Genomic DNA, 14,075 nt, shown 5'->3' on the forward strand with positions numbered 1-14,075 from the left:
GATTGATGCCTAAGACCAAATTTGAACTCAGGTCTTGCTGACTCCAGACTCCAAGCTCTATCCACTGAGCAATCTCACTGCCTCCTAATATCTCATTGATCCTCACACTCTGGGAGATAGATGCTATAATTTCCACTTAACAGTCAGGAAACTGAAGCAAAAAGAGGCAAATAAGATTAAATTACTTGGCCAGTCACATAGCAAGTGCCTAAGGCTGAATTTGAACTCAGAACTCCTTAAGTCTAGATTCGATGCTCTAGCTACTTGCTACCAGCTGCCTATGTCATTAGGATCTACCAATGAGTAAAATCCATCAACTCATGAAGATTGACAAATCATCTGTACCTTAAGAGCATTCAAGAGTTAGGTTAAATGACCCACCATAATCACATGGCCAATAGATATAAGCTGAGTGGTTCAGTGGGTATAGCACTGGGCCTGGAGTTAGGAAGACCTGAGTTTAAATTTTGACTTCAGATAATAGTTGTGTGACTGTGGGGAAATCATTTTAACCTCTGCCTCCATTTCTTGCCCTAAAATAGGGATGGTAATTGCTCTTAACTCCCAGGTGTGAGGATCACATTAGATAATAACTGTAAAATACTTGACACATTAACTAGTACATAGTAAGTACTGTGGAAATATTTGCTATTATTATTCAGTTTCTATGTGACTCCCTGGCTTGCCTTCTATCCAATCCACCAGGCTGACTATGAGAGCAACAGGTTAGTCTAATAGATCTATCTCTAGATGGGCTGTGCCACTGGCATATCAGGAAATCCCCAAATACAGTCTTGCCAACTCTTCACTAATAAAAAGAACTAGTAATTGAGGTTATCTCATAGGAAGACCATTAAACTCAGGTCCAAGAGTCCAGAATTCTGGGTTCAGTTTGGCTACTTCCACAGTGTGATCTTGGGCAAATCTGTAACTAAGACTCAGACTCAATAGTCTTTGAGGTCCTTTTCAGCGTTAACATCTTATGATACTTATTTTGTTTCATTGGTGCTAGATTTTTTGGCACTGGCTGGCTTAGATGAAAGGCATTGAGGAAGGGCTTAGCTGATATGGGGATCAAGTTTAAGGCAATAGCTGGAAAGAGTCTCACATGAATTCTAACCTGTGACTCAGAGGTCAGTCAGAATTCTATCCAGTCAGAACCTCGTGATCTCCACCCCTTTAGGAGACTTACAGAACATACAGAGAGCTCACTGTACATTCTGGCTGCCTTCTTTATCATAAGGACAAAATCTGCAGGCTTTGGGCTTTCACATGTCATGCTAGGAGAAAATTGTAAGTGGGTCCCTCCAGGGGATCCTGACAGAGAACTGGGTTAGTGTTTAATTAAGCTGCCTATAAACTGTGCTGGGGTGGCTGGGAAAGAGCTTGAATGTTGCAATTAGAGCGCGTGGCTATATTTTTGTCTTATAATCACTATAGAGATTTTTTAAGGTAGAGTCAAGTTTGCATTTTGTTTGGATTTTGCTGTCTTTCTTTCTTGGGTTTTCCATCCTTCTTAGATCACTTTATAGAAGAAGCACAAAGTGGCTAGAACTGGATAAAATGGATTGAATACCTCCCTTTCATGTCCTCTCTCAGAGAAGGGAAGGAAATTTGTCACTGGATGGGAGACTTATAGAAATGCTGAATGTTAGCATTGACAATATTATAATGATAATGATAAAAACAATAACATATACGGCTTTGATTATTTTCTGGATAACAATCCTTTTCTCTACTTTACAGTTAATGAAACTAAAACTTAGCTATGAACCAGGAACACCCAATTTAGTTAGTAAGACAGCTAGGTGGTGCAATGGTTAAAGTGCTGACCCGAAGGCAGGAAGATATGAGTTTAAGCTTAAGTTCAGGCTTTAGCTAGCTAACTCTGTGACCCAGAGCAATCCATCTTTGTTTGTCTGTTTCCTTATCTATAAAACAGGGATGTAAGAGCACCAACTTTATAGGGTTGTTGTGAGGATTTGTAAAGTACAAACCTTAAAGCAGTATGTAAATACTGTTATTGGGGCCAGTAGGTGATAATGTGGACAAAGCACTGGAATTGGAATCAGGAACACTCGATTTTCATGAATTCAAATCTGGCCCTAGAAACTTAATAGCTGTGTGACCCTGGCTAAGTCACTTATCCCTTTTACCTTAGTTTCCTCATCTGTAAAATGAGCTGGAGAAGGAAATGGCAAACCAGCCTAATATCTTTGTCAAGAAAACCCCAAATGGGGTCACAAAGAGTTGGACACTTGACTGAAATGACTCAACAACAATAAAATATTAAATATCAGGGCTGAGGTCTTCTGATAAGACTGTAAAGGACCTTTGCTATCATCAAGTCCAACCCTCTCAGAATATAGATACAGTGATACTTCAGTTTTCCTCAATAATCCATCTGAAAATAAGTGGTGAAATCCGAAACCAGCAAAAACTAAGGCAATTATTTCCACATGAATCGATGTAAATACAATTAATTCATCCTAGACAGTCCAAAATACATCCTAAGAACACATTTTATAGAGAATAAATAGTGCTTAATACTAAAAACAATAAGAAATTAATATAAAATGAATATAAAAGACTAATGTAAAGAATAAATGAACATTTAACATAAGTTTTACCTTTCTGAAGACTTCTTAGTTTATGGAAGGCAGTGAGAAAGGGAGAGAGAGGTTATTGTTTGGAAGGGGAATCCAACTCTATAAGGACCTTAAGTATCAAGGCACTATCTGAAAAGACTTTGGAAAGAAGCTGACCTGTAGAGGAGTTGTTACCTTGATTATGCCCCTCTTCTCAGCTGGGATACCATGGGAGAATTTCTACTTGACTGAGATGAGATATCTCATTCCGAATGAGAGAGCTCATTCATTTTATATATTATTAGGTATACATATTCTCCTCTGTATGCTTTATTTGATTTTCATTTGCTATCTGTATGGATAAATGGATTTATTTGCTTTTCAATACATGTGTTGCTCACACTGAGCAGGAGAACAAGTGGGTCACCCTTTGTTTTCTCAAAATTTGCATCAAGGTCAAGTGGGCATGTCAAAATCCGAGGCAACTGAGGAAAATAGAGACAAATTTTTCACAGAAAAAAATCAACGAAAACTGAAACTGATGATAACCGATGTTGATGAAAACCGAGGTGTTACTGTACTTTAGAAACTGGATTTTTCTGGGCAGTGTTACAAGGGAATCACTTTAAAAGACTGATATATATTAATTTAAGGTCGCCAAGGAATCAGCTATGTAATTCCTAAATGAAAAACTCAAGTCAGCCGTCAGCCTTTTTTGGAGTTTAATTACAATAGGAGCAAGAAAGGAATTAGAGATATATATAGAGAGAGAAAGGGGAGAGAAGGGAATAGGGCTTAAATACCCCTTCTGTTTAGGCTGGGCCAAAAGGCCCAAGCCCTTAGATAGCTGGGGCAAAGAAAAGAGATCAGTCCCTATTACTCACGTGTCCAAAATGGAGAAACAGTCTCAGAGGCCCCCACCTTCAGCTTCCTTCAGAGCAAGCTTCCTCAGAGCCCAGGAACCACACCGACCAAAAACTCAATCCTCCTTTCCCTCTAGTCTCCAGACCCTCCTATCTTTAAGGACACCATCCAAGTTGCCTCCCCTCAGTCCTCACATCTACCAATCACTCTTCATCAATTTCCCTGTCAATGGAGGCTCTCGCTTAACCCAGGACCGCCCAGAGGTTTCTGGCTTTTGCACATGTCTGTTGAAGGTCATATTTTCAAATGATTAAATCTATACTCTTTTGTTACAGCCCTTTCTAAATCCTGTTAACTTGAGTATGGTAGAGATTGGAATAATTAAATTTTGATCTAGGCTGCAGCCCTTACTCAATCCTATTAGGACTGAATAGGGTGGAGATTTATTCCAAGTATCTCCATTGTATCAATTCTAAAATCAATCAAGACTCAAAGAAATTCCTGTTCTATGCTTAAGCATAGATCAAAGTCCTTTCCATTGTTCAGCAAAGGGTCTCTGTCCTAAAGTAATCTTAAGAAGGGAAGAGAAAGAACCTCCCATGCCAATGGGGTTCCCATTCCAATAGACTATCAGTAAGAAATTTTCCAAGTATGAAATATCCCAATGGTGAAATTTTCAACAATTATAAGTCTAAGGAAATTTGAGGTTTACAATCCCCCCTGATGATCATTGGGAGACTAGTCTCCCCATTGATCATTTAACATAATCATTTTGTAGTTCTAAATTCACTTCTAACTAAAGATATACACAATATTCAATTTTCTAAGAGAAATTAGAATAGTGAGAGAGGAAATAGAAAAGAAAAGAAAGCAAAACCAATGTTTGCTAGGCGCATTGACAGAAAGCCAAATTAGGGGCAGTCCCTTTTGGCATAAATGTTACAATAAATGTTCAATCAAAAGTTCAGTCCAATCAATCACATCCAAAGTTCATTCTTGATCTTCTTGATGAAGTGTAGGTTTTTGGCATCTTTCTGCAACAGTTCATTCTCTGGATATAAAAGTTTCAAGCTTCTTTCTTGAAGATCTTTTCTTGAACAAAATCAAAATCTTTGAATTTTTTATAAAAGTAAAATCTTAAACAAAAGTCTTGGATTTTTATAAAAATAAAATCTCAAACAAAAAAAATTCAAAAATTCTTAGATTTTAAATTAAAATACAATCCCCCCTGAAGTAAGTATTAAAAAAAATATCAAGTTTATCTCAGAATGCAATGTTCAGTTATGGGGGTGTATGTGTCAATTATCAAAAGAATAGAAAAATAATCAAAAACATAAGAAAAATTCAAAATAGACCTTGTATAGGTCCAGTTTAAAGTAATTTCTATCCCACAAGTATGTAGGACAGAATGCAGTAATATTTCACTTAGCCATTTGTAGCCAAGACTACAGGAAGTTGCCATAATATAAGAAGGAAAGAATTAGAATTCTATTTTGATGGGGAAATGTCATTCCCTTGTCTGATTTTTTTTCCTTCAGAGATATAGGGAGCCAGCATGATAGTCAAGCTTTGTACTTGTTTGAGTACTTCAAAAGGAGTGTAGATACAAGGAAGTCCTACGACTTAAACATAAGTTAAGCGTCGCAACCTTGAGTCTCACTTTAATATTTCATGTGTGCTCTATTGGCACTATTCAGGTTTAGTCTGTGCTCCTTGTTTTTATCCCTTTTCCTGGAATCAGACACAAACATTAATCACAGTCCTATAATATTTTATCAATAAATGGCAGGTTCCCATAGTTTAAAGCTTTTAGGCATATATTGATATTATAGCAAGAGTATATATATTAACTTGTATTACTGCAGGGAAAAAATATTAATATTAATTATGTGTACCTTCAGTACAAAAAATGAGAAAAAAAATCAAATATTCTGATAAAAAATAAAAAAAAGAAATAAGAAAAAATAAGAAAAAAATCAGTAATTCAATATATTCTTGAAAGAAAAAAAAACCAGCATCCATTTGTCTATGGATTATTATCTCCAATTCTTATGATAAGATAGAGTCAATCAGTCTCAGCAGAAGATGCTTTCTTCACATGTGAGCAGTGAATCCAAGAGTCTCTTTCTCCAATCTTTATAGATGTTGGAGTAGTTAATAATATTTGGAATGGTCCTTCCCAGGAAGGTTCAGTTGCTCCAGTTCGCTTGAAATTCTTGATATAAACTTTATCTCCTGGGTTCAGGTCATGCAGAGAAAAGTCTAATGGTCCAGCTTGTACTGCAGCTCCGGATTCATGAAGTTCACGTAGTTTGTGCTGTAACTCCTGTATATAGGAAGCAATAGTAATATCTCCCCCTAATAGCGATGTATAAGCCGGGGAGGAAGGCTTAGCCTGTATAGGCGGATGTCCAAAAAGCATCTCAAATGGTGAAGTTCTTTATTCATCTTTCCTACTATTTGGAGAGGAGAAAAAAAAAACTGAAAAAGGTTAATTAATATCAACAAAATCAATACAATCTAAGAAGAATCATCTTTATTATACTGGGAAGTTCCCTGTCAATGGAGGCTCTCGCTTAACCCAGGACCGCCCAGAGGTTTCTGGCTTTTGCACATGTCTGTTGAAGGTCATATTTTCAAATGATTAAATCTATACTCTTTTGTTACAGCCCTTTCTAAATCCTGTTAACTTGAGTATGGTAGAGATTGGAATAATTAAATTTTGATCTAGGCTGCAGCCCTTACTCAATCCTATTAGGACTGAATAGGGTGGAGATTTATTCCAAGTATCTCCATTGTATCAATTCTAAAATCAATCAAGACTCAAAGAAATTCCTGTTCTATGCTTAAGCATAGATCAAAGTCCTTTCCATTGTTCAGCAAAGGGTTTCTGTCCTAAAGTAATCTTAAGAAGGGAAGAGAAAGAACCTCCCATGCCAATGGGGTTCCCATTCCAATAGACTATCAGTAAGAAATTTTCCAAGTATGAAATATCCCAATGGTGAAATTTTCAACAATTATAAGTCTAAGGAAATTTGAGGTTTACAGCAGATGATTGACATAACAAAACATTATTAAAGAGACAGACCAGAAGTTATCCATCTAAGTATTTGCCTTTATAATCACCAACTTGGGTTTCCTGGTAACTTATGACAGACAAACTAGTACTCAAATAATGTTTGAAATTTCCTTAGTATAGTGGATTTACAGCCAAGAGCCAGGCCTGAATTCTAGTCCCAAAAGAATGAATTTTAAATACCTGATATAGTAACTGTAAAGAGCCAGATAGCTTATCAATCATTATTATTCATAGATTTCTCATGAGCAATATAAGAATGCATTACGTAACTGTCACATTACCTTTTAACCCAAATAATATCACCGGATGTTTTTTTCCCCACCAGATCTGCTCCCCAAAGGACTCGGCAGTTTCCATAAAATCAAATGTGTTCTCAGGGGTGAAGATTTGTCATCTCTAGTGAGATTCAAAAGAATGTGCCACAGGCTCTGAAAGTTGTTCCTAAAGAGGCATTCCAAATGTGTTCTAAGGCTAGCAATGTCAGCCCCTTTGGAATAAGGAAGTACAGGCTTTCAGGGTGATTACTTTGAAGGAGCAACATTCACCTGATTGTATACATTTGGGGAGATTTGCTACACAATCAGCATTATTACAGTATCATCCATACCTTTTGCTGCTTATTCTCCAAATCCCCTTACTCTGGTGTCTTTCTTTTCTCCAGAAATGTTCTCAGATGGCACCTTCTGTTGTGAATTTGGTGAGGCAGGTTGACTGAAAACTGATTTTGTTCCATTTTCCTATAAATCATGATATTCTGGCTAAAGCGAATAGGGCAGTGTAGAAAAAAGATCCCCTTCTTAGTTCTAGCCCCGCCCCCAAATTGAAAGGAGGAAAGATACTTCCATGAGAATTATCTCTTGTTCCAAAAAAGGAACTTATAACTAAGGTCAGGACCTGGGCTAGAAGAGTAGTCAAGAGAGAAAAGACAAGAAGGCAATGGGTCATTTAATTGTAATGGCACTTTAAAATATTTTTGTGAGTATTTCACCATGTGAAATAGGGCAGGTGGCAAGTAGTCCTATTTTACAGGTGCAAAATTGGAGTCAGAGATGTCAATGACTCGTCCATGGCCATTTAGCTATTTATTGGCAGAGCTGGGACTAGAACCAAGACTTTCTGACTTCTAAGTCAATGCTATTTTCCCATTACTCTTCTTGGGGCCCCTTTTGAATTTTCCAGTGGCTGAAAGGGTGGCTGTGTTCATTTGACTCAAGACAATCCCAGGAACCTGCAATCCCAGGCATTTGAGGAGCATCTCATTTGGTTACAAAAGCTTGTTTAGTTTGTATCTCTCTACTGAATCACTCATAAGTTTCTTTTTTTTTTTAAACATTTAAAGTTTATTTTACTTTTCCCCAATTACATGTAAACAAACATTATTAACATTTGATTAAAAAATTGGGGAGGTTTCATATTCTTTCCCTTCTTCTCTTCCCTCTCCCCTTCTGCTCATATTTTTCTATCAGCTATTATAAGAAGTTGAAGTTTATTTCAAAATACCCTTGTTAAGAAAAAGAGCTTTTTGAAAGAAAGGATGAACATGGGGAAATCCTTGGGAACTCTTCAATTCCCTGGGGCTTCAGAAGCTCAAGCATATGGAAATAGGATGCAGGATATCTCCATACAAATCAGAAGTCGAATTTCTAGTAAAACACTGAATTGCCTCATGCAATCTGCCTGACTAAGGCTGCATGGGTAATTTTAGTCAGTAGATGGCAATACTTGTTCCCCTGTTGACAACATCCTAGTAAACACTTCTGAGGAAGTTGAAAAGGAGCTTAGCCAGTTCCTCAGGTAGCTTGGGGAAAGAAGATACAACAGTCACTGACAGTGAGGCGTTTGGGCTTATAGAACAATCTAGGTCACATAGAATTCTAAAGTTTATCTGGAGCATTCCCCCTATGAGTCCTTACTTTCCCTCAAAACAGGGTCCTTATTCTCACACGGCTGCAGATCTAGAGCTAGAAGGGACCTTAGTGAATATCTAATCAAGGGATTCTTATCCAAAAGGGCACCAACTACTGATGAGTCTGTCAAGAGATTTCAGGGGGGTCCGAGAATTTACTTTAAAAATGTTTTGATAACTGTATTTTAATATAATTGGTTTCCCTTATAATACTACATGTTTTGAGCTATGTACATAAAGCCATTATTCCTAGAAAGGGTCCAGCGATTTCACCAGACAGCAAAAGGAATCCACAACACATAAAAAAAAGTTTGTATGGATTCTGTCTCATTTAACAGATGAGAAAAATTAAGGTTAAATGAAGGTTAAGTGACTAGTGCAAATTCAAACCAATTGTAAGTAGTAGAGTCAAATTTGAACCCAGATCTTCTGATTCCAGTTCCAGGTTTTTCTATTCCATCATAGTCTGGTAGGGAAGATTAAGCTCATAAGAGGTCCTAAAAAGCTTCCTGAACTTTTGTTCAGAAAACATTTAAATAGCTGCAATTTAAATCAGTATACAGAAAAAGTAGTATGCATAGGTTGTCATAAGATCTCCAAGAGACTCTCCATCCTGAAGCCTTCCAAAGAATCTTTGAACTTTGTGAAGGAGCTTAGAGATTTCTGAATTCAGTTGCTCCATTTTATAGATTTGGAAATTGAGCTCAAGGGAGGGGAAATGACTACTTTAATTCAGTGAATTAGTAGAATTGCTATTTTCCAATGAACATTGTTGTATTTTGCTCTACTCATGTACCATATATTGAGCTCACTTCTGGACACAATTCAAGAATGACATTGAGGGAGTAAAGCGGAAAGAAAATAGGAAAGGTAGGAGTGGGTTAGGTTAGGTTAGGTATCATGTGCCGAGAAGAGCATGACCAGGATTGAGAGGGGACCTTAGACCTTTTCTGTGATAATTAGTTGAAGAAATTGAGAATGTTTAGCCTGAAGAAATAATTGAGGGGAATTGGCTTTAAAATTTTTTATGTCTTTCTCAGAAGGAAAAATGGGTGGAAATTACAGTCAGGGTTAAATGGCTTGCCAATTTAACATACAGCTAGGAAGTATCTGAGGTCAAATTTGAACTCAGGTCTTCCTGACTCAGGCCTTGCACTCTATCTACTGTGCTTTCTAGCTTCCCCATATCTTCTTAATATAAGATCAAAATACAATTCAGACAGTCCTGGGAGAGTGGGGATTTGACTGGTTGGGATATAATAGCTTCTGTTAACCCTGACACAGTGACACTACATCAGCAATAATACATCAAACTCTGAGGTCCCTCTGGCCTTGCCTTGAGGACAGGGAACAAGAAAAGCTCTGAGGAAATAATTGGTGAAATGTTCCCAGATGTCCAGTCAGCCACTGAGCAGCATTTATTAAATACTTGCCATATTCCATTTACTCAGTTAAGCATTTGATTTACAAAAAGAGGCAAAAGACAGCCCAGCCCCTACCCTCAAGGAGTTCACAGTCTAATGGAGGAGAGAAGAGGCAGAAAAATATATACAAACAAGGTATATACAGGATAAATAGAATATAATGAAGAGAGGAGAGGTACTGGAACTAAGAGGGCCTGGGAAAGGGTTCCTGTAGAAGAGAGAATTTTAATTGAGACTTGAAGGAAACCAGGGAAGCCAACAGGCAGAGATGAGGAGGAAGAACCAGAGAACAACCAGAGGACAACCAGAGAAAATGTCTGGAGCCAAAAAGATGCAGTATTTTGTTACTGGAACAGCAAGGAGGCCAGTTTCACTGGTTAAAAAAGTATTTGGCAGGGAATAAGGTGGAAGGAAAATGGGAATGGTAGGAGAGGACTACGTTAGATCTTGGATGTCAATCCTTCACGTCCCAGTGGATAAGGAGCATTGGAATTTATTGAGGGCAAGATATGATAAAACCTGGGCTTTAAGAACATCATTTTGCTGGCTGAATGGAGGATGGATTGGAGTGGGATGAAGTTTGAGGCAGAAACACCAGTAGGCTATTACAATAGTAAGAGTCCCTTTATATTCTCAATTTCAATTTCTTTACCTATAAATTAGGGATAATAATACTTCATAAGGTTACTATAAGGAAGTTTCTTTACAAGTCCTAAAGTATTACATTTTTTTTCCCCAAAGGAAAATTCCCAGAAGATGAAATGATTTGTCACTAAAGAAGAGTAGACTCTCCCTCAATCCCTTCATTGTGTTGAGTTTGAATGGGATAAAACGGTGATAAGAGAGAAAACTGATGCCTACTGGGAGAAATGTTTCTTATTTGCATTGTGAAGATAAAGTTTGCTAATTAAAACATGATGCTCCACCCAAGTTAAAAATTAAAATCCCAGGACAAAGCTTCTCATGAGCATACATGCTCATGAGATATATCATATTCCTATGATGTCAAATCCAATCCTCTACTGGGAGTTTTAAGATGCATCTAATTCTTTCTTTTTCAGTGAATTAGGCAGAATAATGGATAGAATGGAGAACTTAAAATTTTAAATTAATTAATTAATTAGTTTGTGACATTAAAAGTTCCAGGTATCCCCTTCCCTCCCTTCCCATTCCTCATTAAAGATAGCACCATTGACAAAAAGATATGTGTCTATATGAAACTATGTTTTTCTTATTTCTATTTATCAATTCTTTCTCTGGAGGTGGACAGACACAGGTTATTCTTCAAACAATATTTCTGTTGCTGTATATAATGTTCTCTTGGTTCTGCTCATTTTATTCTTCATAATTCCATGTAGGTTTTTCCATGTTTTCCCCCCTTTAAATTAACCTGCTCATCATTTCTTATGGTGCAGTAGTATTCCATCACAATCTTATGCCACAACCTGTTTAGCCATTCCTCAATTTCTAGTTCTTTGCCACCACAAAGAAAGTTGCTATAAATATTTTAGAACATATAGGTTTTTTCCCCACCCCCACCCCTGATTATCTTAGGAAACAAACCTAATAGTGGTATTGCCAGGTGGAAAGGCATATAATTTTATGTCCTTGGGCATAATTTCAGATTGCTCTCCAAAATGGTTGGATCAGATCACAGTGTAGTAGTGTCCACATTTTTCCACATCCCCTCCAACATTTGTCTTTTTGCCCTTAATCATTTTAGTCAATCTGATAGATATGAAATGATATCCTAGAATTGCTTTTATTTACATTTCTCCAATCAATAATGATTTAGATTTTTTTGTATGTTTACATATAGCAGTGATTTCTTTATCCAGAAATTGTCGGTTCTTGTCTTTATCCCCATAAATTGGGGAATGCCTCATATTTGTAAAAATTTGACAGAATCCTCTACATATTTTAGATATGAGGCCTCTATCTGAGAAACTGTTCATGACATTTTCTTCAATTTTGTGTTTTCCTTCTAATCTTGACTACATTAATTTTATTTGTACAAAACTTTTTGAATTTAATGTAATCAAAGTTATCCATTATACATTTCACAAAGATGTCTATCTCTTGTTTATTCATCAGTTCTTCTCCCACCCATAAATCTGATAGGTATGTGTTCTTTGTTCTTTTAATTTGCTTATATTATACATCCCTTTATTTCTAGGTCATATCCTCATTTTGATCTTATCTTGGTAAACAGTATATGACATTGCTGCTCTACATTTAGTTTCTGCCAAACTGCTTTCCAGTTTTCCCAACAATTTTTACCAAATTGTGAATTCTTATCCCCAAAGTTTGTATCTTTACTTTTGTTTAACACAAGGTTACTATGATCTTTTACTACTATTGTATGTCTGTTCTATTCCACTGAATCTACTTTTCTTAGCCAGTTCCAGATAGTTTTGATGATTATTACTTTATATAATACAGTTTAAGATCTGTTACTGCTAAACCTCCTTCCTTTACATTGTCCATTAATTCGTTTGATATTAGTCAAGTTTTGTTCTTCCAAATGGATTTTGTTATTTTTTTCTAGCTTAATAAAATAATAGCTAAACTGGAATGACATTGAGTAAGCAGATTAATTTAGGTATAATTGTCATTGACTTGAGACATTTTTTGTCTAAGTTTACAGAGTGTGAGGTGAAATCTCAGGGTTATTTTGATTTCCCTTATTATTAGTGATGTTAGTTATTTATATATTCTGGATACCAAACCCTTATTAGAGAGACCTGATATAAAGATTTTTTTCCCCATTCCACCTCTTTCCTTCTTATCGTACGTACAATTAATTTTGTCTGTATGGAAGCTTTTCATTTTCACGTAATCAATTATCTATTTTATCTTTTGGAATTAACTTTATATCTTGTTAGTTAGGAATATATATCTTCTTCATAGCAGTTAGAGGTATACAATATTTCTTTTCTAATTTATTAAGATCTTTAATATTAAAGATTTAATAAGATCTTTAATATTAAAGTTTTCTTTTCATTCAGAATGTAATGTGTAATATGGTATAAGGTGTTGGTTTAAGCCTAATTTCTGTCAAATTGCTTTTCAGTTTTCCCAAGGGATTTTTTGTCAAATAAGGAGTTTTTTCCTAGGTAATTTATAATTGTCCACTTTATCAAACACTGAGTAATCGAGTTTTATTGTTCCCAATTCTCCATTGTTGTTTGTTCCACTGATCTCTCTATTCTTTAACTAAAACCAGATGGTTTCAGTGATTGCTACTTTATAGCATAGATTTAGGTCTCAAGGTGCTATTTCCCCCTTATCCCTATTTCTTTTTCATTATTTGCCTTGTTATTCTATATTATTTGTTTTTCTAAATGAATTTTGTTATTATTTTGCCAGGCTCTACTTAAAGAATTGCCAGGTTCCAGTGAATTTTTTAAAATAGAGGAATTTATTGAGTGAATGACCAGGAGGCAGGTGCAAGTGGTCTGCCTTTTCTGGGGAGGAAGGGGTTCTGGATTTTTATACCTAACAGGAACAGAGACCAAGTGACCTGAAAAGGAAAGTGGAGAGGGGCACAAACAAGGAGTATTAGGGGACATTCCTGGGTGAGGTGCCTTGGTGTCAGGGTAGAAGCACAGGTATACATTGTTTATGACATATTAAGCCCTCATCATAAAGGAAAGTGGGTTGCATATCTCAGATAATCTAGTGAGGTTTGAGGTGCAAACAGAAGGTATACATCTGTGCTAAAACCCTCATCATAAAATTAGAGGAAATACATCTAAAACAGAAGGAAATCTATCTCTCAGAGAAGCCTTTGTTTTTGTAGTTGCCACCAGGGTCAGCTTTCTTGTACCACCAGCATTACTGGGATCCAGAATTGAGGAATTCCTCACATATATACTCTTTTGATCTGGGATTCCTGTAGAGATTTGGGGTGTCTAGGGGACCCTGCACACCAATTCCACTTGTATTTTCTAAGTAAATCTTTATAACATCAGCAAATAGAGATTGTTTATCTCCTTTTTACCTGTCTCTATTCCCTTTAATTTCTTTCTTTTTTTCTTGTTACTGTTGCTAATGTTTTCAGACTCATATCAAATAATAGTAGAGAGAGTAGACATCTTTCCTTTACTTCTGCTATTTATTGGAAAAGGTTCTGGTGTATCCCCCTGGTTTTAGAGAGATGATTTTTATGATATTAAAAACATTCCCTCTATGCCTACACTTTCTGGTGTTTT

The sequence above is a fragment of the Monodelphis domestica genome, chromosome 1, assembly GCF_027887165.1.
Source record: "Monodelphis domestica isolate mMonDom1 chromosome 1, mMonDom1.pri, whole genome shotgun sequence".
Lineage (NCBI taxonomy): Eukaryota > Metazoa > Chordata > Mammalia > Didelphimorphia > Didelphidae > Monodelphis > Monodelphis domestica.